Source organism: Anolis sagrei, chromosome 5, assembly GCF_037176765.1.
Source record: "Anolis sagrei isolate rAnoSag1 chromosome 5, rAnoSag1.mat, whole genome shotgun sequence".
NCBI classification, from domain to species: domain Eukaryota; kingdom Metazoa; phylum Chordata; class Lepidosauria; order Squamata; family Dactyloidae; genus Anolis; species Anolis sagrei.
In genome coordinates, this window is record NC_090025.1 from 95,511,596 (window position 1) to 95,534,081 (window position 22,486).

The window sequence follows — 22,486 nt, forward strand, 5'->3', positions numbered from 1 at the left end:
TGCTTTTGGGATAAAGGGCTGTCTAGATCTGCCCTGGACTATTTGAATCCACACTCAGATAATGTGGGATTTTCTGCCTTGATATTCTGGGATATAGGGCTATGTGGAAGGGGCCCTAGGGCCTTTCCACACAGCCCTATATTCCAGAATATCAAGGCAGAAAATCCTACATTATCGGCTTTGTACTGGAATATATGGCAGTGTGGACTCAAATGATACTGTGCGATTTTCTGCCTTGATATTCTGGGTTATATGGCTGTGTGGAAGGGCTCTAATAAACCTGGAAAACCAATGCTAAGAATCACAGGTGGAGATTAAAGCTATAGTGGTTTGCATGATGTAAGCACTAGGTAAGCAATCACATAAAAAACAATTGTTCAAAAGCACTTAAATGGTCCCATTTTAAAAATTGCTAGAGAACTATATATTTCAAAGTGTCTCATGCATGAATCTCTCCAAAAGCAAAATGATAAGCAGTCATTTCTAGATATCACTTCACATTGGAAGAAATGCAAAACATTTTAGCTTTCCTTAACCTTACAGGCATAGTGGCTCCTACAATTGGAGATGCAGCACTAAGGGCCCTTCCACACAGCCCTATATCCCAGAAAATCAAGGCAGAAAATCCCACATTATCTGCTTTGAACTGAACTGTTTTTACTGTTTATCATTATTGCTTTAATGTTTGATTTGCTTTATGGTTTATGTGTATTTGTTATATTGTTGTTTTATTGAGGCCTTGGCCTTTGTAAGCCGCATCGAGTCCTTCGGGAGATGTTAGCGGGGTACAAATAATAATAATAATAATAATAATAATAATAATAATAACAACTATATGGCAGTGTGGATTCAGATAATCCAGTTCAAAGCAGATATTGTGGGATTTTCTGCCTTGATATTCTGGGATATAGGGCTGTGTGGAAGGTCCCCCAATCATACCATCTTATAAGCTATTGCTTTTGTACAGAATTTTAAACTATTAATAAATAGATCTCAAAGTATATATACCTACAGGGACAAATCAAGTTCTAAAATTAACAGTTATGGCGTCGGCATGAGTACATAAATAAATCTGAGCTTCTGGTCTAAAATACAAAATACTGAGATGTTTCAGACATAGCATGTTTGATTCCTTCCTGATTTATAAGGTAAGAACTTAGAACTTTATCACTCTAGTCTTCTCTATCACGTTGTTTAAGCAAATAGGAATAATGCTGCTGGAATGATAACTTCCATACATCACCTGAATTGTTCAATGCTGGCATTTTGTTGATGCAAACACCACTGTGTTTGCCTTACTTAGTGCATGTACCTTGTGTTCTTCCCATCTCCCAATTCCCCACTCTTGATATTGCCTTACAGTTTCAGTATTTTTGTGAGACCCTTCTTCACTTTGCAATATCAGAATTATAGTGGAAAGACATTATTACACAAGGAATAGAGATGGAAGAATAGCAATATGGAATCGGAAGTCTCAGAAGTTTCAAAAAGTTTTAAACTTTTTTTCCTGTGAAAATCGGAATTGACTTTAGAATCGAACCACCTGTGCCCCCTACATCCGAAACAAGTTTTGAACCATTTTTTGGGATCAAACATGCCTAGTAATTAGTCATGGCAATTCAAGTGGTGCCAAACTGCATTAAATTTAGAGTGTAGAGGCACCCCATGTATCACTTTTTGTGATCCTGACCCCTTTTTGCCTGTCTGTCTCTCTCATGCAGATATGTGTGCATGCAAATTCCCATCAGTTTTTAGGACCATTCTTTATTTTGACTGACTGCAAGAGGCTATGGGAACAGCTGTCAGAGAATATCTTTGGGAAAGGAGGTAATGGCAAGTAAAATCCATTACAATGTACATTCCTTAAAAGATGTCACACTGGAGTTTTTATACAGGCTGAAATGATCTAAAATGTGTTTATTCCATTTCCCATTTCAGTTGCATTCATAGCCATTCAGAGACATGGAAGTGATGTTTTATCTTGCTTTAGCAGCTGTTGTTTACACCTGAAGCTATTGTAAAAGCTTTGGGAATTTTCCTAGATGGGTTTCCCCTCTCTTTATTGGTTTCTTACGGGTTTTTTTCTCTTTTTCTCTTTCCCCCCTTCTGACAAACAAGGCTTTTATAAATTAACTCAGCTGGTGCACATTTGACCCCAATTTTTGAATGTAATCCCTAGGTCAAGTATGTATGTGTATGTATGTAGAAGGGGAATAGAATAATTCTTTCTACCCTGAGGTGCTTGCAATATATATGCAATTTATAGATTGTCAGCAGTTCTTTGGCCACAAGTAATTTTCTTTGCTTTTGGAGGTAAACAATAAGCTTAACACAATTAAAGTCAATTACATTCTTTCGCTCACAAGCCGTTTCTAAGAAACACATTCCTGTGAGACTTCATCTTTAAAAATCTATCCTTGTTCTAAGAACACAGATTGAAGTGAGGAGCCTTTTTTTGGGCTTTCAGTGGTTATACTTTACGAAGTGTCTATAAAAATGGGAAGCATAATTATTTACATGTTGCCTGTCAAATGAAACTATGCTTTTCCATATGTAACATCTCTCCATAGACAATATTCCGAATTTCTGACATATGGTTGCATTCTGTAACATGAACACAGTACTAAATCCATGGACTTCTCTCTTCTGTCTGTGCCTTGGGGATATCGGTAGGAGGTAATCTTTAGTATTCTGGATGTGATGTCATCACTGTGGCATTTTCATTGACATTGCTGTCTTGCTTTGACCTCATGCGCCAAGTATAATTTTTGAAAAATTACCCTCTCGTTACAAAACATTAAACATGTTGTCACTCAACTTGGTGAACTTGAGAGAAGTGATGGATATTCTTGTGAAGGTGAAAGAATCCAGCTAGGATTAGACTTAGTAGTTCTTTGTTTAGCTGCATTGTCTCTAGAGATGGAGGCCCCAGTAATTTCCCCTCTGTAGTTCACAGAGCCATTGACTGCTGCATTGTAATGAACCAGAGGTGATAGTTATCATAAAACGATCATAGAAGTTGTATTTCCCCCCAGAGGAATGGGGAATCATTGACCTCCCTCTCCCCATGATTTTTTGAACGTCAATTCCCAGAAGTCCAAACAGATTATGAATGTTAAGGGATTATGGGAGCTGCAGTGCAAAACATATGGAGAGCCAAAGGTTCACTGTTCTACCCACTATGTGCATTTACTAACATTTTACTAAAATGATCTGGAGTTTGGATTGACAAATCAAAGAACACTTTAAGATAGACAAAGGAAAAGGATTCGAAGAAGGGACATGTTTTGGGGATAAAATAATGCAAACAGAAAATAAATTAATCTCCAAGATATATAAAAAGCTCTTAGAAGGAGAAGGGGACACAGAAAAGGAGAAAACATACATGAAATAGTGGAAAGACAACCTAGGAAGAGAGATAAAGAAGGAAGAATGGGAAGAGGTATGGAAAAAGAAGTTAAAATACTCGAAAGCAATGGAACTCAAAGAAAACTGGTTTAAGATAGCGCATAGGTGGTATATAACCCCACACAGGCTAGGGAAATTCAACAAAAACACGAATTCAAAATGCTGGAAGTGCGGCAAACAGGAAGGGACATATTATCACCTATGGTGGACTTGCCCAAAAGCGACAATCTATTGGAAAAAGATACAAAAATCACTACAAAAAATATTGAAGATAGATATACCTCAGAAACCAGAAACCTTTCTATTAGGGATGCATAATAGAAAAATGGAAAAAAACAAGGACAAAATTCTATTCCTTCTGACAACAGCAGCTAGAATAATATATGCAAAACACTGAAAAGAGAAAGAACCCCCAGAAGAAGAGGAATGGTTAACAAAGATTCTTGATATAAGAAATATGGACAAATTAACTTATATACTTTCAAAAAAAAGGGCACTCCAACAGCTGAAATAGATTGGAAACAAGCAACAACATATTTGGTAGAAGAAAAAAACATGAAAATAATTACCTGAAAGAGCTGATAGAAAATACAAATTAGGGGAGAGCAGGAGAGAAAACAAGGAGAAAAACAACAATAGAAGGAAGGAATTAAGGAAAAGGAAGAACCTCCGAGAAGATACCGGGAAGTCAACGACAGATCTACAACAATCACCCCCCCCCCCACACACACACACACACACAGTCATTTCTTTAAATTTCCGTTTCTACACCTTGCACGCATTATGATTCCAGTAGCCACTGTCATTATGTAGCTCTGGTCATTTGGTAAGAACGAGAACATGTAGGCAAAGAACCAGACTACTCTCTATTCTTTCTATATTGCTTCCCCCTCTTTCTTTTCTACTCCCTTCTTACTTTACCCACTCAGGTAGGAACTTTTGCAAAGATAAAAGTTCCACTTACTGTATGCTTTTATGAAAATTAATAAAGATCATTTTAAACAACAGTTATGAGATACAGGCAGTCCCCGGGTTACAAGCATCTGACTTACAAATGACTCATCATTAAAATTGAGAAGTGAGAAAAATCTACCTCTTGGGAGGGAAATTCACTCCTGGAAGAATTATCATGGGGAAAAGGAGTCTATGGGAAAATGGCATGTTTATTCAAAGGATTTATATGCTAATACCTGGAACATGCAACATATTATTGTCCTTCTTTAAGGGTCCCTTTCAAATCTATGATACTATATCTGTGCGTGTATGTGAATCATCTATCTATCTATCTATCTATCTATCTATCTATCTATTAGGGCTGGGCGGTTTCGTTCGTTAATTTCATAATTCGTTATTGATTCATATTTAAATTAGCTTACGATCCGATATTGAACCATTCAGGAGCAACTAAAAATTGAAACGAATTTTTCAATTCATTTCGTAATTGTTTCGTAATCGTTTCGAAATCGTTTTGAAATTGTTTCGTTATTATTTCCGTATGTCTGATGCAAGTTTTATAGTTGTTGTTTGTTTTATCAGTGATAAAAAAATAAATTATCACACCAACAGTCAACAACAGAGGGAGAGGGAAGCTTCAGAAGTTCCCCCTGTCCCATTTGGAGGTTTTTTTAGCGTATTGCGCAATCGCGTCCGCCATTAACGAATCGATTCGTAATTGTTTCGTAATTGTTTCGTAATTTCCGAAATTTCGTATATTTCGAACTTTTTTAAAGAAAAATTTCGGAATTCTTTTAAAAAACGAAACGCAAAACCCCCCTAAAAACGAATCGAATTTTTCCATGGTCGCCCAGCCCTACTATCTATCTATCTATCTATCTATCTATCTATTTCTATGGCTGGGTGGCTCTTTGTCAGGAGGACTTTGATTATGTTTTCTTGCCCTGATGAAGGAAGTATTACTTTGAAAGCATGACCATTCTTCATATTTTGAACTCTGTGGCTAAATTGCCTGGAAAATGCTGATAACGGGTTTTTGTGTGTATGTGTCAGAAGTGACGAGAATCTGCAAGTCGCTTTTGGTGAGACAATATAATCCACATTTTACTATCAATATCAGTTAATGGAACTGAACCCCCATGGATACGGTAGGCCTGCTGTAAATGTTATGTATTAAAATTATTATTTTGCAATCATTTCACTTACAGATAGCCCATAAAACATTTATGTACAATTGTAACAACAATGACAACACATTACCTGTTATTACTATAATGTATGCATTCAGTGTTTGGCAATGATTTAGTTCTACTATACTGTCTGGGATAATGTTATTTAAAACAGATGCACTGTTATGTCAGTTGTTGTTGGCTTAATATCTACATAATGTTTAATTATTAGGGTTCGTCTACACCAGTGTTTCTTAACTCCTCTAGGTGTTTTGGACTTCAACTCCCAGAAATCCTAGTCAGCTTACCAGCTGTTAGGAATTGTGGGATCAGGGGCGGCTCAACCCATTACGCAAAGTAAGCATTTGCAGTATAGTTGATTTTGCCCAGGAGCGCTCTTGAGGTGCTCTTGGGGGAAAATAGACCTTGACATATGCGAGTTGTAGTTACTGGGATGTATAGTTCACCTACAATCAAAGAGCATTCTGAACTCCACCAGTGATGGAATTGAACCAAATATGGCACTCAGAACTCCCACGATGAAAAGAAAATATATATCAGTGATTGGTTGGGGGGGGGGGGCAAAATACTGTTGGCTTACCGTTGAAAATTACCTCTGGCCACCTCTGTGTGGGATCTAAAGTCCAAAACATCTGGAGGAGTTCAGTTTGAAAAACTCTGATTTACACTATAGAATTAATGCAGTTTGACAACACTTTAACTGTCATGATTTGATGCTATGGAATCATGAAAGTTTTAGTTTGGTGAGGCACCAGCACTATTAGGCAGAGAAGGTTAAACATCTACATTTTTTAAAATTTCTTTTTAATGTCATTTTGATAACGTTGTTTGTTGTATATGTTTTGATTTTATTGCTGTATTATGTTGTCCGGGCTTGGCCCCATGTAAGCCGCTCCAAGTCCCCATCGGGGAGATGGTGGAGGGGTAGAAATAAAGATTATTATTATTATTATTATTATTATTATTATTATTATTACAATATAGATGTACTCTGAGTGTATTATTTTAATTTATTTTAAATCTATGTGTAATGAATAATTCAACAGTATTTTAATTAGATGTTTTTATTTATAGGTTTTAAAATGTTCTACCTGTGTTTGTTTCAATTATTGTAAGATGCCTCATTATTGATAACAGAGTATGATATAAATAAATTGACAAAATCAAAACTAATCATTGTAATGTTCAACAGTGATGAAACTATATTTTGGGGATTAGGCAGACAACCATATATACACATACCTGGAAGTTAAATCCCACTGAATTCAGTTGAACTTTTTCAGTAGATGTGCATGTAATTGCACTTTCAGTTGTCCCAAATATTCATTGCCAGAACATTTAAATGCAGAAATACCAATGGGAGTATGACATCGGCTTCAACCCTCCCTGTGGTAGAGGAAACTGACAGGTAGAGGAAGGGACTAATAGCTAAGTTTTCAGCCTGGGGATATGGTGAACAAATTTCCAATTACCTGCTTTGCAAGCAATCTTCTTGTATGACCTTTAGCAAAAAAAAACCACTTATGATTTTCCTTGTTGGAAAATGAGGATAATAGCACTTCAATACCTCACAAGGGGGAGCTGTCAAGCAAGGACAGTTAAGTGATATGGACCTTGGACATTATCATAGTAAGTGCCACAGCGAGTCATCTGGAGGAAATTGCTCTTCAAGTACCATTCCAAAGTTGTGGTTGTCTAGGGCTAATCTATGGGGAAAGCAAGTAGATGAAGAAAAGGGGTTCCTTAAAAATTCTTGTAATTGAAGACTTGTGGTAAAATTGTTAGGGGAAGAAGCAAAGGCATTTCTTCTTCACTCAATGAGAGTAAGTTGGATTTAACCATTATACAGGGCATTTGAACGTTTGAAAGATCGAGAACAGTAGAGGAGATTGTCACTGAAAACAATGTATGCCTCTGTGAGTAACTACTTGTGTCATCGTTCCTGGGGGCTATTATTCTCAATAAAGGAGGGATGGACATGGCATCTTTTCCCCAGGGGATTGCTTCTTGCCCTCCTATAGGAAACTGGAACTCCCAAAAAACCCAAAATGCTGTAAATAGCTCAAAATAAGTTTTATTTATCACAAAGTCATTTCTTCAAAGCAATGAGCTGGAAAACTTTGGAGGGGTGAAGGAAAATATACATTACAGCCTCAATTAGTCCTGGGTCCAAGGGGTTTGAAGCTGAGAAGCCTCACCAAGTTTCCTCTTTCCTCAATGGCTGTGAATGCTGGAGCAAACCACAACCCCAGTTCAGATGGCCTATGTTTTGAAGACTCAGGATCTTCCTCTGGTGCCAAAAGAACCAGCTTGAAGGCGCTTGGGATCTCCTCAATGTTATCCAGGATGATCTGGACATAAAGCATGAGTCCCAAGGGTAAAAAACCTCAGAACTGGTGCTAAGAGGTAACTTAAATCAGGGTCCTTTAGAATCAAGTCTTTTACTCACGTCCATGTGGTATGAACTCTGATGGCAGAATGAAAAGAAAAAAGGAAGCTCTCCCCTCCTGCAGGAAGAGGTGGAGCCAAACAGTACTGATTGACAGCTACAAACAACCAATCCATACAACTAGCAGGGTAAAAAGGGGCAGGATTAAGCATGATACAACAGTTTAAATCTTACAATTAACAGTTCTATACATAGGTGGCGCCACTCGCGCCGTCACACTACTACTAGTTGAGAAATGGTCCTAGGAAGGTCTGTGATCCAAAAGACAGGACTTCTTCTTACAAAAAGACAAACATATAAATACTAGTAGTTTAATAACTTTGCCACGACACCATCATGCTGTGGAGACCAGGGTTCAATTCCTTGTTAATCAGAAATGGTTTGAAGGCACACAACAAGAAGTATCTATACTTTCCCTTTTGGGACAGCTAATAATTCACATAACACTAAAATTAAAAATGTAATTAAACAATCAACAAAGTTATAAAAACAGATTAAAATGTGGTATTACAATTACAGGGTTTGTAATCAAAGGTTTTGGATCCATAACCCTTCCATATTTAGTAGAACCATGTTGTCTACTTTAAAACTATACAAATGTCTTTCTTCCCACATAGCCTAGCTTAACAGCCAGAAAACACATCAGTTGAGAGAGAATTGTTTAGCTGATGATCAAAACACAAAGAGGATGAGCTCTCCATCTCCTCCGACCTGTGTGCTGCAACAAAAGTAGGAGCACTGCCCATGGCACCGGGATTGTGGCGCAGCTGGCTTAGTGTCAGCTGCATAAAGATCACTCTGACCAAAAGGTCATGAGTTTGAAGCCAGCCCGGGTTGGAGTGGATTTCCAACCAATTGTGTAGCCTGTTGCCGACCTTTGCAACCCGAAAGACAGTTGCATCTGTCAAGTAGGAAAATTAGGTACGACCTTAAAGTGTGGGGAGGCTAAATTAACTAATTTATGAGGCCATAAAAAAGGACTCCAGCAGAGCACTCCAGCGGAAGCATGCGGGGAATGTGGAAGTACTTCATCAGTGTCGCAGATGGATGATGAAAGCGACAGCTCATCTGGTGGCCAGAAAAAGTTAAATAGCCTCTGTCTATGTCTGTATATGTATGTTAAAATTGGCATTGTATGTTTGCCATATATGTGGGAAATTTATGTGTTGCTATTTCAAGGCGCCGGGTGCTGATTTAGGTCAATGTCTCCTATGTAACAACCACTGGGAAACATGCAATCTCTCTTTTGGGTCCTCTAAGCAACATTCCAGACTGGCCATGAAAGTGTGCAGCAGTAGAGCAGAGTCTACATAGCCCAACTGAGCCAAAACCAGTTCCAACCAGTAGGATTGACACCTTATTTCACTTGTCATCATTGAGCTCCAGTGGCTGTCATGTGTGTCTTGTTCTGGTGTCATAATTATGCTGAATAATCAGGGGCAGAGTTCACAAGGCACTAGAAGATCATGCAGTAAAGCCAAGGTCAGTTTTCTGAAGTCAAAGCACAAAGGCAAAAAAACCCTGAAAATAATAGTCCAAAGCCATAGCCTAAGTTCAATTATGGTATTCGAAGCTGGAGAATCACAGGAGCAAGTTTGGAATAAGCAATAGGCCTGGGTAACAACGCAAAAATTTGTTTCTAAAATCGATTTGTATTTGGGGGTTTTTTTTGTTTCGATATTTAAAATAATTACAAAATTTTCCTTTTAAAAAGTTCGATATTTACGAAATTTTGTAAATGGTAAAAAATTAACGAATCGATTTCCGAAACAATAACGAATCGATTCGTTAATGGCGGACGCGACCGCGAAATACGCTAAAAAACCTCCAGAAACTTCTGAAGCTTCCCTCTCCCTCTGTTCTTGACTGTTGGTGTGATATTATAATTTTTTTTCACTAATTAAACCATAAGACTGGCCCAGACATGCGGAAATAATAACGAAACGACCTCAGAACAATAACGAAACGAATACAATAACGAAATACGAAGCATTTACAAAACATGTTTAAAATTCGTTTTTTTAATGATTGCTCCAGAATGGTTCGTTATTGTTTTGTAATTGGAAAAATTAACGAATTATTAACGAATTACGAATTAACGAAATGAAACCGCCCAGGCCTAATAAGCAACAGCCATGGTCTAAAAAGCTGAGAATCCAAATGTAACAGAGTCTGGGTTCAGTCAAAGAACAATGACTTTCACTGCCACAACAAGTCTTCAGATTGAGCCACTTTATCCTAAGATCTCAGCTGTTGCCGGTTAAGAGTCCATTTCTCTGCTAATTTTGCAGACCTGCAGGACTCTGCATGCTCCCTTCTGTATTCTAAAGCTGGAAGGATGTTTAACTCCCTTCTGGCTAGTTCTGCTGTATTTGTCTCAGACTGCTCAGACTACAATGGAGTGTCTGTCACTGCTGAGGGCTTATCCTTAGCAATGATTAAGCTAAGCTGCTGACCTCCATCTCCCCACCCCCTGCTGCCCTTCCAGCCAGCCCTCATTCCAACTGTTGGAGCTGGCCATGTTAGGAGAATTGTTTAGGATATAAAGGTAAAGGTAGTCCCCTGACATTAAGTCCAGTCATATCTGACTCTGGGGTGTGGTGCTCATCTCGATTTCTAAGCCGAAGAGCCAGCGTTGTCCGTAGACACCTCCAAGGTCATGTGGCTGGCATGACTGCATGGAGAGCCGTTGCCTTCCCGCCGGAGCCTATTGATCTACTCACATTTGAATGTTTTCGAACTGCTAGGTTGGCAGAAGCTAGGGCTGACAGCGGAAGCTCACGCCACTCCCCAGAATCGAACCTGTGACCTTTCAATCAACAAGCTCAGCAGCTCAGTGCTTTGACCCACTGCACCACCGGGGGCTCCTGTTTAGGATATATTCGTATATTACTATTATTATTATTATTAGTATCTTTATTTATACACCGCTAACATCTCCTGAAGGACTCGATGTGGCTTACAAAAGGCCAAGGCCCACAATAAAGCAACAGCATAACAAATACAACAAAACTCATAAAACAAACAAAAAATTAAAGCAATAACAATAAACATTAAAAAGAGTAACACCACAACGCATTTAAAAACTAAGGCTGGGCCAAATGTAATGGATAAAATTTAAAAGTGCTGGACATGACAAGTGACATGTATAAGGTTTTTAGAGGTAGTGCTGTGTGCAGACAATCTTAAATCTCTAGTAAAGTGCATTTGGGACATGATGCTAGGAGCTTCCTACACTGGAAAGGCACACCGGAACAGCCATGTCTTCAAGCTCTTCCTGAAGACTGCCAACGTTGGGGTTTGTCTAATGTCCTTGGGGAGAAAGTTCCAGAGTTGGGGGGCTACCACAGAGAAGGCCCTGTCCCTCGTCCCCACCAACCGTGCTTGCGACGCAGGTGGGATCATGAGCAGGGCCTCTCCAGATGATCGGAGAGATCGTGTGGGTTCATATACGGAGATGCGGTCACGCAGGTAGGCGGGTCCCAGACCGTTTAGGGCTTTGTAGGTAAGCACCTGCCCCTTGAATTGGGACTGGAAAATGAACGGCAGCCAATGGAGCTCATTAAACAGGAGGGTTGACCTCTCTCTGAGAGGAGCACCAGTTAACAACCTGGTCACCGCCTGTTGGTCCAGTTGGAATTTCTGGGCCGTTTTCAAGGGCAGCCCCATGTAGAGTGCATTGCAGTAGTCCAATTTTGAGGTGACCAAGGTGTGGACCACCCCGGCCAGATCAGCCTTCAAGGAAGAATTAACACAATCATCTGACTTATTATAGAACATGTATGTCATAATTTAAACACTTCTCCAATGGGTGGAAACTGGGAAGAGGAACAAGATCCTATCCGGCGATTCCATTCTCAAACCCTATGTAACCCTGGGTGTTTCTTAATTCCTCAAACAGAGAAATCCTAGGCATGGTCTTCTCATGTCTCATTGAAGTTCCAATGCAGTGAGGTATTCAGAGCCATTCAGGCAGCAGTTTGGCATTCACTTACCTGGAAGTAACCCAATTGAACTGAATGGGCCTTTATTATCAGAACAGAAAAAACCAATATCCCTTCACCATTCTAGATCATTCACAGAGATCAAATTAATGCAAATCCCAATAGAATAAGCAACTGTTTTATACACTCAAACACACATACACTACCTTTATGCTGTGTTCATAGAAACTGTCCTCTGAATGAAGCTCAATACCATAAGAATACAGATGGAATTCATACACATGCACCCACACCTTACATAAACTATGTCTTACATTTCTTTATAAACAATTTTACACCAGCTGCTTCATAAGTATATTCATAATATGCTGTGAATTAAAACCAATGAGTCTGCTTCTTTCATGATCTTATATGTTTTTCTTCTTTTTAATGTCTCTTTTTTTAAAAAAACTTTATTTCAAAATAAAATAAAATTTGCAATAGAAAAGAAGTGTGGGGAATGCATACATTTGTCATAAAGAGCCAAAATTAAATGAAGGCCTCTTCAAGATAAGCTTTGCATATGGTGATGATATACGAGTGGTATTTTTTAAGTAAGGTCCGTTTTGTTGTAGACACTAGTAGTTCACGCGCATACCGCAACGAGCGCATACGTCGTGTACCGGCATACCTCGGGAACAACTGTGCTCAGTTTCCGCTCTGTAGCTAACCTGTACGGTTCTGTTCTGTGCTTTAAAAATATTTAAGACTCACCCTCCGCATGTGAGGTTCGCTAAGTGATATAGTTTTTGTCAGCAAGGAACCTGCCTGCTGCAGAAATTCATTGACAGATTTGTGAAGTGTACGGTGATGCTGTTATGAGTGAAAGCAAAGTGCGTAAGTGGGTACGACAATTCAAATATTTTTATTATTGTTATTGTGAAGCACCTGTTCTCTCGAATCCTTGCTTCAACTGAAACCACCAAATCGTCCCTTCTTGATTACAAAGAAGGGTGACCGGAGTGGTCCTCATCATGGACGTTGTCACTGTGCTGGCCAATGACCGAAATAAATGATTTGATTTGATTTGATTGATTTGATTGATTTAACTATCAACTCACCCTCCGCATGTGAGGTTCGCTCAGTGATACGGTTTTTGTCAGCAAGGAACCTGCTTGCTGCAGATTCATCAACAGATTTGTGAAGTGTACGGTGATACTGTTATGAATGAAAGCAAAGTGCGTAAGTGGGTACGACAATTCAAAGATGGCCATGACAACGTCCATGATGAGGACCGCTCCGGTCGCCCTTCTTTAATTACAGATGATTTGGTTATCGGAGCAGGTGGCAAGTTTTTATGAAGAAGGTATTTTAAAATTGGTTCAGAGGTATGAAAAGTGTTTGAACAAACTTGGCAACTATGTCAAAAAATAGAGTGAAGTATGTACTTTCTGAAAATAAATTTACTTTTTTGAAATAAACTTTTGTTGTGTACTTATGTTCCAACGAACCTTACTTAAAAAATACCTCTCGTACTACTACTCACTTTTTTCGAAGATTGGGACCCGTGCTGTTTCTTGTTTTGTTATTTGATAATAAAAAGCAAGGAATTGTTTCCCCTTTTCCAAATATTGCAATTGATTGAGTTATATCTTGTTTGCATTGCCTTTCACAAATGAAGGATATTCTTTTCTCCTTTCTTTCTTTTTGGCTTTAATTAAAAGGTCATGAAATCAGCCTTGCTTGTTTTTCTTCTCCTAAAGAAAATCCGGATTTTTGACCACCGCTTTCTATTTGTTATTACATTTCTAAATAAAATGTAAAAGGATTTCAGTCTCTTGGGAAATAATGATCATTTTTCAATGGCAGCTACTCTTCATCCTCTCTTGGGATGCTTCAATTCACTTTCAGCCTATCAAGAGCACATGTAAGGTCTCTTTTCAAAGAGCCATGCACTGGTGGAATTCTTTTGCTGGCTTTTCACCTTCTAATTGCAGACAGGGAACAAACTCTCCTTTTTCAAACAAGCCCACAGCTTGGGGAAAGCAAAGAAGAAAACTCCTTGTATTAACTTTGCTTACAGAATGCAGAGTGCATAAATTGGGGACACGATAATGCAGAGCTTTCATCTGAGCTTGAAATAGCATCTGTCCTCTATAATATCTTTTGAATTCTTGATTGATAAAGGATCTGGGCCTGCTTTTAATTACTGTATAATGTACTTGGCAAAGGTTAATATTTTGCATCAGGAAAGAGATCAGGATATAATTCCTCCGGCTAAGCAAAAGAAGGGTGTAGAATGCAGGCTTTTGCTTGACTACACCTTTCAACATTTCAGAAAACATGTTTTTAAAAGGAAAGGGGGAAAAAAAAGCTGTATTGCTTGTTTGAGAGAAGCAAAAGTATCTCTTGCATGCTGTTCAAAATTTGTGTTGTAAATATAAGTCTTTTGGCTTTAGATCACAGTCTGATGGTCACATCTGATTTCCAAAGAAATAATCTCACTTTTAAATCAAGAGGAAGATTATGCAAAGGTAGTTGAAAGGAACAGTCAAGGTGGTCAAATTGTAAATAATTTGAGAACAATAAAATAAAACTGAGGTAGAATGTTCATCATGAATTAAGAAAGATTTCATCACAGAGTATCAAACTATGTCAGCATGGTTAGCAAGTTGTTCCTCCCTCCTTTCTGGCATCATTAAAATAACAAGCCCTGGAGACAGCAACCAAAAAGCCCACTATATGGTTCAGATATGTGGATGACACTTTCACCATTTGGAGCCATGGAGAAGAAGAACTCAACAGGTTCCTGGAACATCTTAACAGCATCCACCCAAAAATCCAACTCACAATGGAAAAAGAAAATGAAGGAAGACTGCCTTTTCTAGATGTCCTAGTTATCCGCAAACCAGATCAACAATTGGGTCACACCATCTACAGAAAACCCACACACACAGATAGATATCTACATAAAAAACTCCAACCATCATCCAAGTCAAAAAAGAAGCACCATTAAAGCCTTGGCAGACCGTGCAAAAAGAATCTGTGAACCCCACATCCTCCAAGATGAACTGAACCACCTCAACTGGGCTCTCCAGGCCAATGGATACTCCACCTCAGACATCAGAAGAGCTGCAAGACCAAGAACATGCCACGAGAGTAAAGACGAAGATCCACCCAGAGGAAAAGTGTTCCTGCCATACATCAAGGGAACCACTGACCGCATAGGGAAGCTGATGAGGAAACACAACATACAAACAATCTACAAACCCACCAAGAAAATCCAACAAATGCTACGTTCAGCAAAGGATAAGAGGGATCCTCTCACCTCTGCAGGAGTCTACCGTGTACCATGCAGCTGTGGACAAGTCTACATAGGGACCACCAAATGCAGGGCCCGGACACGAATCAAGGAACATGAAAGGCACTGCAGACTACTTCAACCAGAGAAGTCACCTGATGAAGCAGCCTGGACACAGCATATTATTTGAGAACACAGAAATGCTGGACCACACCAACAACCACCATGTCAGACTACACAGAGAAGCCATTGAAATCCACAAGCATGTGGACAATTTCAACAGAAAAGAAGAGACCATGAAAATGAACAAAATCTGGCTACCAGTATTAAAAAACTCTAAAATTACAACAGCAAAACAGCAGAGAGGAAACAACCAGGCACATCTTAACACCTCTCAACAAAAGATTTTCCCAGGCTCAGGCAGGCCTTCAAATGCTAATGAAGGTGGTCAGTTGAAACATTCACACCTAGCTCTAGCAGAGAAGCGCTCTTTGCCCCACCCCGGCCATTCCACAGATATATAAACCCATTGTCCTATTTCCAACAGACCTCACTACCTCTGAGGATGCTTGCCATAGATGCAGGTGAAACGTCAGGAGAAATGCCTCTAGAACATGGCCCTATAGCCCGAAAAAACCCACAAAAACCTTGTCATTAAAATATATTTTAAAATGTTATTTTTGTTGATATCAGGACTGCTTCTACTATTAGAAAAACCACAAATATGGACATAAAAACTATCCAGCATTCAGAAAACTCTCTGAAGCAGGCTCATAAATCATAAGTATCACCTTCGTTTAGGCTACTAACACCAACAGTAAAACATTATCTTTCCAACAAAAGCAGGAAACTGATAGGAAAGAAAGGCACTTCAGCAGTTGCATCATGATGATGATGATGATGATGATGATGATGATGATGATGATGTGATAAAAAGAAAAAAATGAATGCAGAGAAAATGAATAAAGTCAGGAGCCCCTCTAAACATGCTTTATAATGTAGGTTAAATCAGGTTAAAAGGGAGGATGGGAACTAAACAAAGTTTAGTCAAAATGTAGGAGGAATCACATTAAGTGTTGGAAAACACATGTTTAAAGGGTGCCCTTTAAACTCTATTCCTCCTGAAAAAAGTTTACTTTTCCATGTCTGTGTATCCCTGCAGAGATGGCAAACATGTGCTTTCTTTCTCTCCATGCTGTAGACTCCCTCCCTGTCCCTCATTTTCCTCTCAACATACCATAAAGGGTGACCAGGTCATTCCACAGATATATAAACCCTTTTTCCTAGTTCCAACAGACCTCACTACCTCTGAGGATGCTTGCCATGGATGCAGGCCAAACGTCAGGAGAGAATGCCTCTAGACCATGGCCATATAGCCCGAAAAAACCTAAAACAACCCTGGATATTCATGATTCTATGATTTCTAGGGGGGGGGGGTAGTAAAATGCATACATTTCAGGGCAGGAAGGGTTTACTTAGCCATAATATTTTTCTATACCCCCATTGTTATTTGGTAAACCTCTTTTTAAGAAAGGATCACACTGATTACAGAAGTTCAAGGATTGCAGAAGTTTCTGTGGCTCACAGCCATTTGCTTTTGAGGAAACAAAATGTGACAAGATACTGATGCTGTTGAGAATGGCTCAAACTACTTTTCATCAATTTTCTCTCATTTCACAGAAGACTATGGGAGTTCCAAAACCTGAAAAGGCATTTCTTTCAAGGCATTTTGAGAAGTATTTGTGTGCAATGAACAGCAAGCTAAAGAGAGGTGTTTTTTTTAGGGTGGAGGGAGTTTAAATGGGGGGTGAATGAAAAACATTGAGTCATTTGTATGGATAAATAGAGTAAACAGCAGAAAAAGAGAGATATACATAGATGCCCATTTTGGCTCATTTTTCCTCTAATCTTTCAGTAAGTGGGATTCATTCCACACCCACTCACAAAATGGTCAAAAAATGATTTTTTTTTGGAAATAAAATGTTGCAGTTATACGAGTGGTATTTTTTAAGTAAGGTCCATTTTGTTGTAGACACTAGTTGTTCACGTGCATACCGCAACGAGCGCATGCGTCGTGTACCAGCATGCCTCGGGAACAACTGTACTCAGTTTCCGCTCTGTAGCTAACCTGTACGGTTCTGTTCTGTGCTTTAAAAATGTTTAAGACTATCAACTCACCCGCCACATGTGAGGTTCACTCACATTTTTGTCAGCAAGGAACCTGCCTACTGCAGAAATTCATCGACAGATTTGTGAAGTGTACGGTGATACTGTTATGAGTGAAAGCAAAGTGCGTAAGTGGGTATGACAATTCAAAGATGGCCGTGACGTCTATGATGAGGACCGCTCCGGTCGCCCTTCTTTGATTACAGACAATTTGGTGGCTTCAGTTGAAGCGAGGATTTGTGAGAACAGGTGCTTCACAATAACAGGTCTCTCAAACGAATTTCCTGACGTGTCAAGATCAGTGCTATACAACATTGTTTCTGAACACCTAAAGTTTAGGAAACCGTGCTCCCGTTGGTGGCAACCATTACAATGATGATAACAACGTGAAAACGGCAGTGAACTCTTGGTTATCGGAGCAGGCGGCAAGTTTTTATGAAGAGGGTATTTTAAAATTGGTTCAGAGGTATGATAAGTGTTTGAACAAACTTGGCAACTATGTCGAAAAATAGAGTGAAGTATGTACTTTCTGAAAATAAATTTACTTTTTTGAAATAAACTTTCGTTGTATACTTATGTTCCAACGGACCTTACTTAAAAAATACCCCTCGTAGTATGGCCAATTGAGCAGTGTAAATGAAAGATTCATTTTCTATCTCAGCAATTCTTCCTCTGTTATCCTACTCTAGCTGATCTACTTTTCTCTTCTGATCCTGCAAGAAATCTCCAAGGAAGGATTCCTACATCTGTTGTTTAGTATATCATTTGACACATCTTGTCAAGATAAAAGATTGAAATTATCTTTTCTTTGAGAGTACAATAATTTTTCCATTTGGAAGTAAACCCTTAAGGATATCTAGCCGCAAAAGCTATTTAGTACACCCATTAGCTTTTTGAAGATTTTTTATGTAATACTTTACTTCTAGCAAACATATTCTTTGTCAGTACTCTAGACCTATATAGTTAGCATATACAATGCATATCTTCTTGGGAAATATCATCCCATCACTTGGAATTAAGAGTGAGACAACATCATATATAGGAATGGAGTATGTGCATGGGTTTTGCATTTCCATTTAAAGAGCAATTCATTTTCATTACCTTCATTCTAGTTTGTTCATAAACACCTGTTTATATGCCACTTTAGAAAAATAAGGCGATAAAGGCAAAATATGCGACTTTTTTTTCTCCTCTATTGTTTCATTTCAGATAAGTCTTCTGAGAATTACACTGAAAGAAGTTGGCAATTGAAATCCTGATTTATACATAATATGTGTTTCAGTACAAAATTCCCTCCTGGGCACACAGAAAACTGGGCGACTTGGAAGGCACTGAACAGACTGCACTCTGGCACCACAAGATGCAGAGCCAACCTTAAGAAATGGGGCTACAAAGTGGAATCCATGACATGCAAGTGTGGAGAAGAGCAAGCTACAGACCACCTGCTGCAATGCAACCTGAGCCCTGCAACATGCACAATGGAGGACCTTCTTGTAGCAAAACCAGAGGCACACCAAGTGGCCAGCTACTGGTCAAATGACATTTAATCAACTACCAAATTTGCAAACTTTGTGTTTTGTTTGTTTGTTTAAAAATGCAATACAAGTGTTTGGTTTACTCCTGACATAATAAATAAATTACAAAATACATTTGAAGAGCATGTCTATGTGGGCCCTTGGTATTTGCTAGAGTTTGTTTCCAAAACCTCATGTGAATACCACAATGTGTGGATGCTTGAATCCCATTATATAAATGACACACAAGTGGCACAAACTCATCTTACAATGTCAATAATAAATTAAGGACAGCATCAGTCACATCACATATATGAGGCATTGACAATCCAGACACTGCTAATTTACTCCCAAAGCCAAGAGTTGCTTGTATGTTTTTAAAAGTAACATTTGTGATCATTTCATTTTTTTTGCCAGTGCAAGATATTGCTATTTCAGAATTGTTTAATTTCTTGAGTTCGTCCATTGACTGATTTCTCAAATTTTGAATGAATTGTGAGTGCTTTGTTGTCTTAATAAATGGGAAAACGAGACAGTGAGAGATCTATTGAAAACATAACCCAGAAACACATGATAAACAGGGAATGCTAATGATTTTGTGCTTTGAATGGATGGCACAATGTTGTCCTCCATCCTCACCCCTCAGGAATTCAGCTAAATTACTGGTGAGAATGAGTTCCTTTCTTTTAATTATTCTAAAGAAATTTCTGTGTGAAGTCTGTCTGTCTGCAACCTACTTGCATGTCTTTTTAAGCAATCTGAAAATTTATAGCAATCTTGTACGGGGGAAAAATAACCCTAGTGCATCCCAGTCAGAAGGAAAAATTGCACACTTACTCAACTCAGTGGAATTTATAAAAATGTCAAGCGATTATATGAAAAAGAATGAACCCAGAGTTTATCTTTTTTATCACATAATTTTGTTTGTTTGATTATGTCTGTTATTCACTTATATCACAGATGATAATTTACACCATTGTCGACCATTTTTAACGTAATAACCGCTCCAAGTAGCCCTTGGGCTGAGAGGGGCGGTATATAAATGTAGTAAATAAATAAATAAATAATATCTTATCATTGTAATGTTTATTTATGTTTTAGTTTTTATGTCTTAATTGATTGTTCTTGTTTTTCTTTTATTTTGATACTCAATTCCTTTGTTGTAAGTTTTCTGTTATTACTCTCATGTTGAGATTAACTTCACAATTCAGCAGCAGATCAGTTGCACAACTTCAGCACTTTCCAGTAGCTTCTTCCTGCACAGTATTTTCAGTCAACTGCTCCCACAGCCTGCAGTCACTCTGGAACCTTTTACATACACTTGAGCACATGCCCGGCCATTGTCAGTTTTACCATTGTCTTTCCCCCAGTTAAGATGACATTACAAACTTACCACAGCAAACAGTTATATCTTGTCTTAGCAGACAGGTTTTTTTAATTACATAGAGCCTTCAACGAACAACATCACAGCACAAGGAGAGATATACACTGTACATGACTTCCTTATATACAATTAATTTACACATAGCAATCACTGATTGGTTCCCAACCCTTTAACTTAACTCAGACCCAGGATTACATCATTCACAATCACCTGGACTAGGCCAGAACACATTCCCCAAATGATTCCCTATATACAGTTAATGCATGACTCAGCTATATTACATTACAATACATTGTAAAACCTGACAATTTTTTATTATTTTGAGTCATTGAATATTTCTCTTTTTGTGTATAAACCACTCTGAGTCCTCCTGGGGGGAGAGGGCAGTTTAGAAATATAGCTGTTGTTGTTGTTGTTGTTGTTGTTGTTGTTGTTGTTACTTCAGCCAATGCTATGGATTATATTGATAAAATAACTTTCTAACACAGAATAAAGCATTCAAACTCCCAGTCTGGATGAGCAAATGTATCCATTTTTTGCCACATGTTAATTTGTTAAATATCAAATTCATTTTGTCACATTTTTCCAAGTCCCAAATCGCCAAATGGAATCATGCACACTCCTAGTAAGTACATATGTTGTTCAGATTTTATTGCAAAAGTGTGACTGCATGATGTAGGTGAAACAAAGATTCCACTGTCTTTGTCTTGGTTTTTCATAGGTGGGAGGAATCTATTTCTAAGTGGGTGGGAAGGTATAAGAAGATGATTCTGAAGATGCTGAGCAAAGGTTTCAGCTTTATCCTGTGCAATATAGGTGTGGCTTTGACAACTCAGTAATCAGCTTGTCAGGCAAATGATTCTACAAAATAAATGCTTGGTATCTGTGTGGTCCCTCACTTCAAAGACAAAGCTGAAAGGATTACACTCTTTAAAAAATATCTGATTTCCATTGAAAACCGTTTGCAATCAAAATACACAAAGGGTAGAACACAACCAATTAAATGATAGATTATTTTCTTTGTATTATAAACACTTTATTGAAACAGTTTTATGGTTTCCTGTTTGAACATTGGGCATGTTATCATTAATAATGTGGAGACATTTGGCTTCTTTTCCTCTATTTATTTATTTTATTTATCGTGTCATCAGCAACCATACCATTGTATTACAATTCTAACAGAGCAAAACAAACACACAGATTAAAAAGAAAAAGAAAAGAAAAAATACACAGATTTTGCAAATTTGGTAGTTGGTTAAATGTCCTTTGACCAGTACCTGGCCACTTGGAGTGCCTCTGGTGTTGCCGCAAGAAGGTCCTCCATCGTGCATGTGGCAGGGCTCAGGGTGCATTGCAGCAGGTGGTCAGTGGTTTGTTCTTCTCTGCACTCGCATGTCTTGGATTCCACTTTGTAGCCCAATTTCTTAAGATTGGCTCTGCATCTCATGGTGCCAGAGCGCAGTCTGTTCAGCGCCTTCCAAGTCGCCCAGTCTTCTGAGTGCCCAGGGGGGAGTCTCTCATCTGGTATCACCCATGGATTGAGCTGCTGGGTTTGGGCCTGCCACTTTTGGACTCTCGCTTGCCGGAGTGTTCTAGCGAGTGTCTCTGTAGATCTAAGAAAACTATGTCTTGATTTAAGTCGTTGACGTGCTGGCTGATACCCAAACCGGGGATGAGCTGGAGATGTTTCTGCCTTGGTCCTTTCACTATTGGCTGCTACTTCCCGGCGGATGTCAGGTGGTGCAATACCGGCTAGGCAGTGTAATTTCTGCAATGGTGTAGGACGCAGACACCCCGTGATAATGCAGCATGTCTCATTAAGAGCCACATCTACTGTTTTAGTGTGGTGATGTGTTCCACACTGGGCATGGATACTCAGCAGCAGAGTAGCATAGTGCAAGGGCAGATGTCTGGTTGTGATCCCCAGGTTGTACCAGTCAGCTTTTGTATGATGTTGTTTCTAGCACCCACTTTTTGCTTGATGTTCAGGCAGTGCTTCTTGTAGGTCAGAGCATGGTCCAAAGTGACTCCCAGGTATTTGGGTGTGTTGCAATGCTCCAGTGGGATTCCTTCCGAGGTAATCCTCAGAGCTCGGGATGCTTGTCTGTTCTTAAGGGGAAAGGCGCATGTCTGTGTTTTAGATGGATTAGGGATCAGTTGGTTTTCCCTGTAATAGGCAGTAAGAGCACCTAGAGCT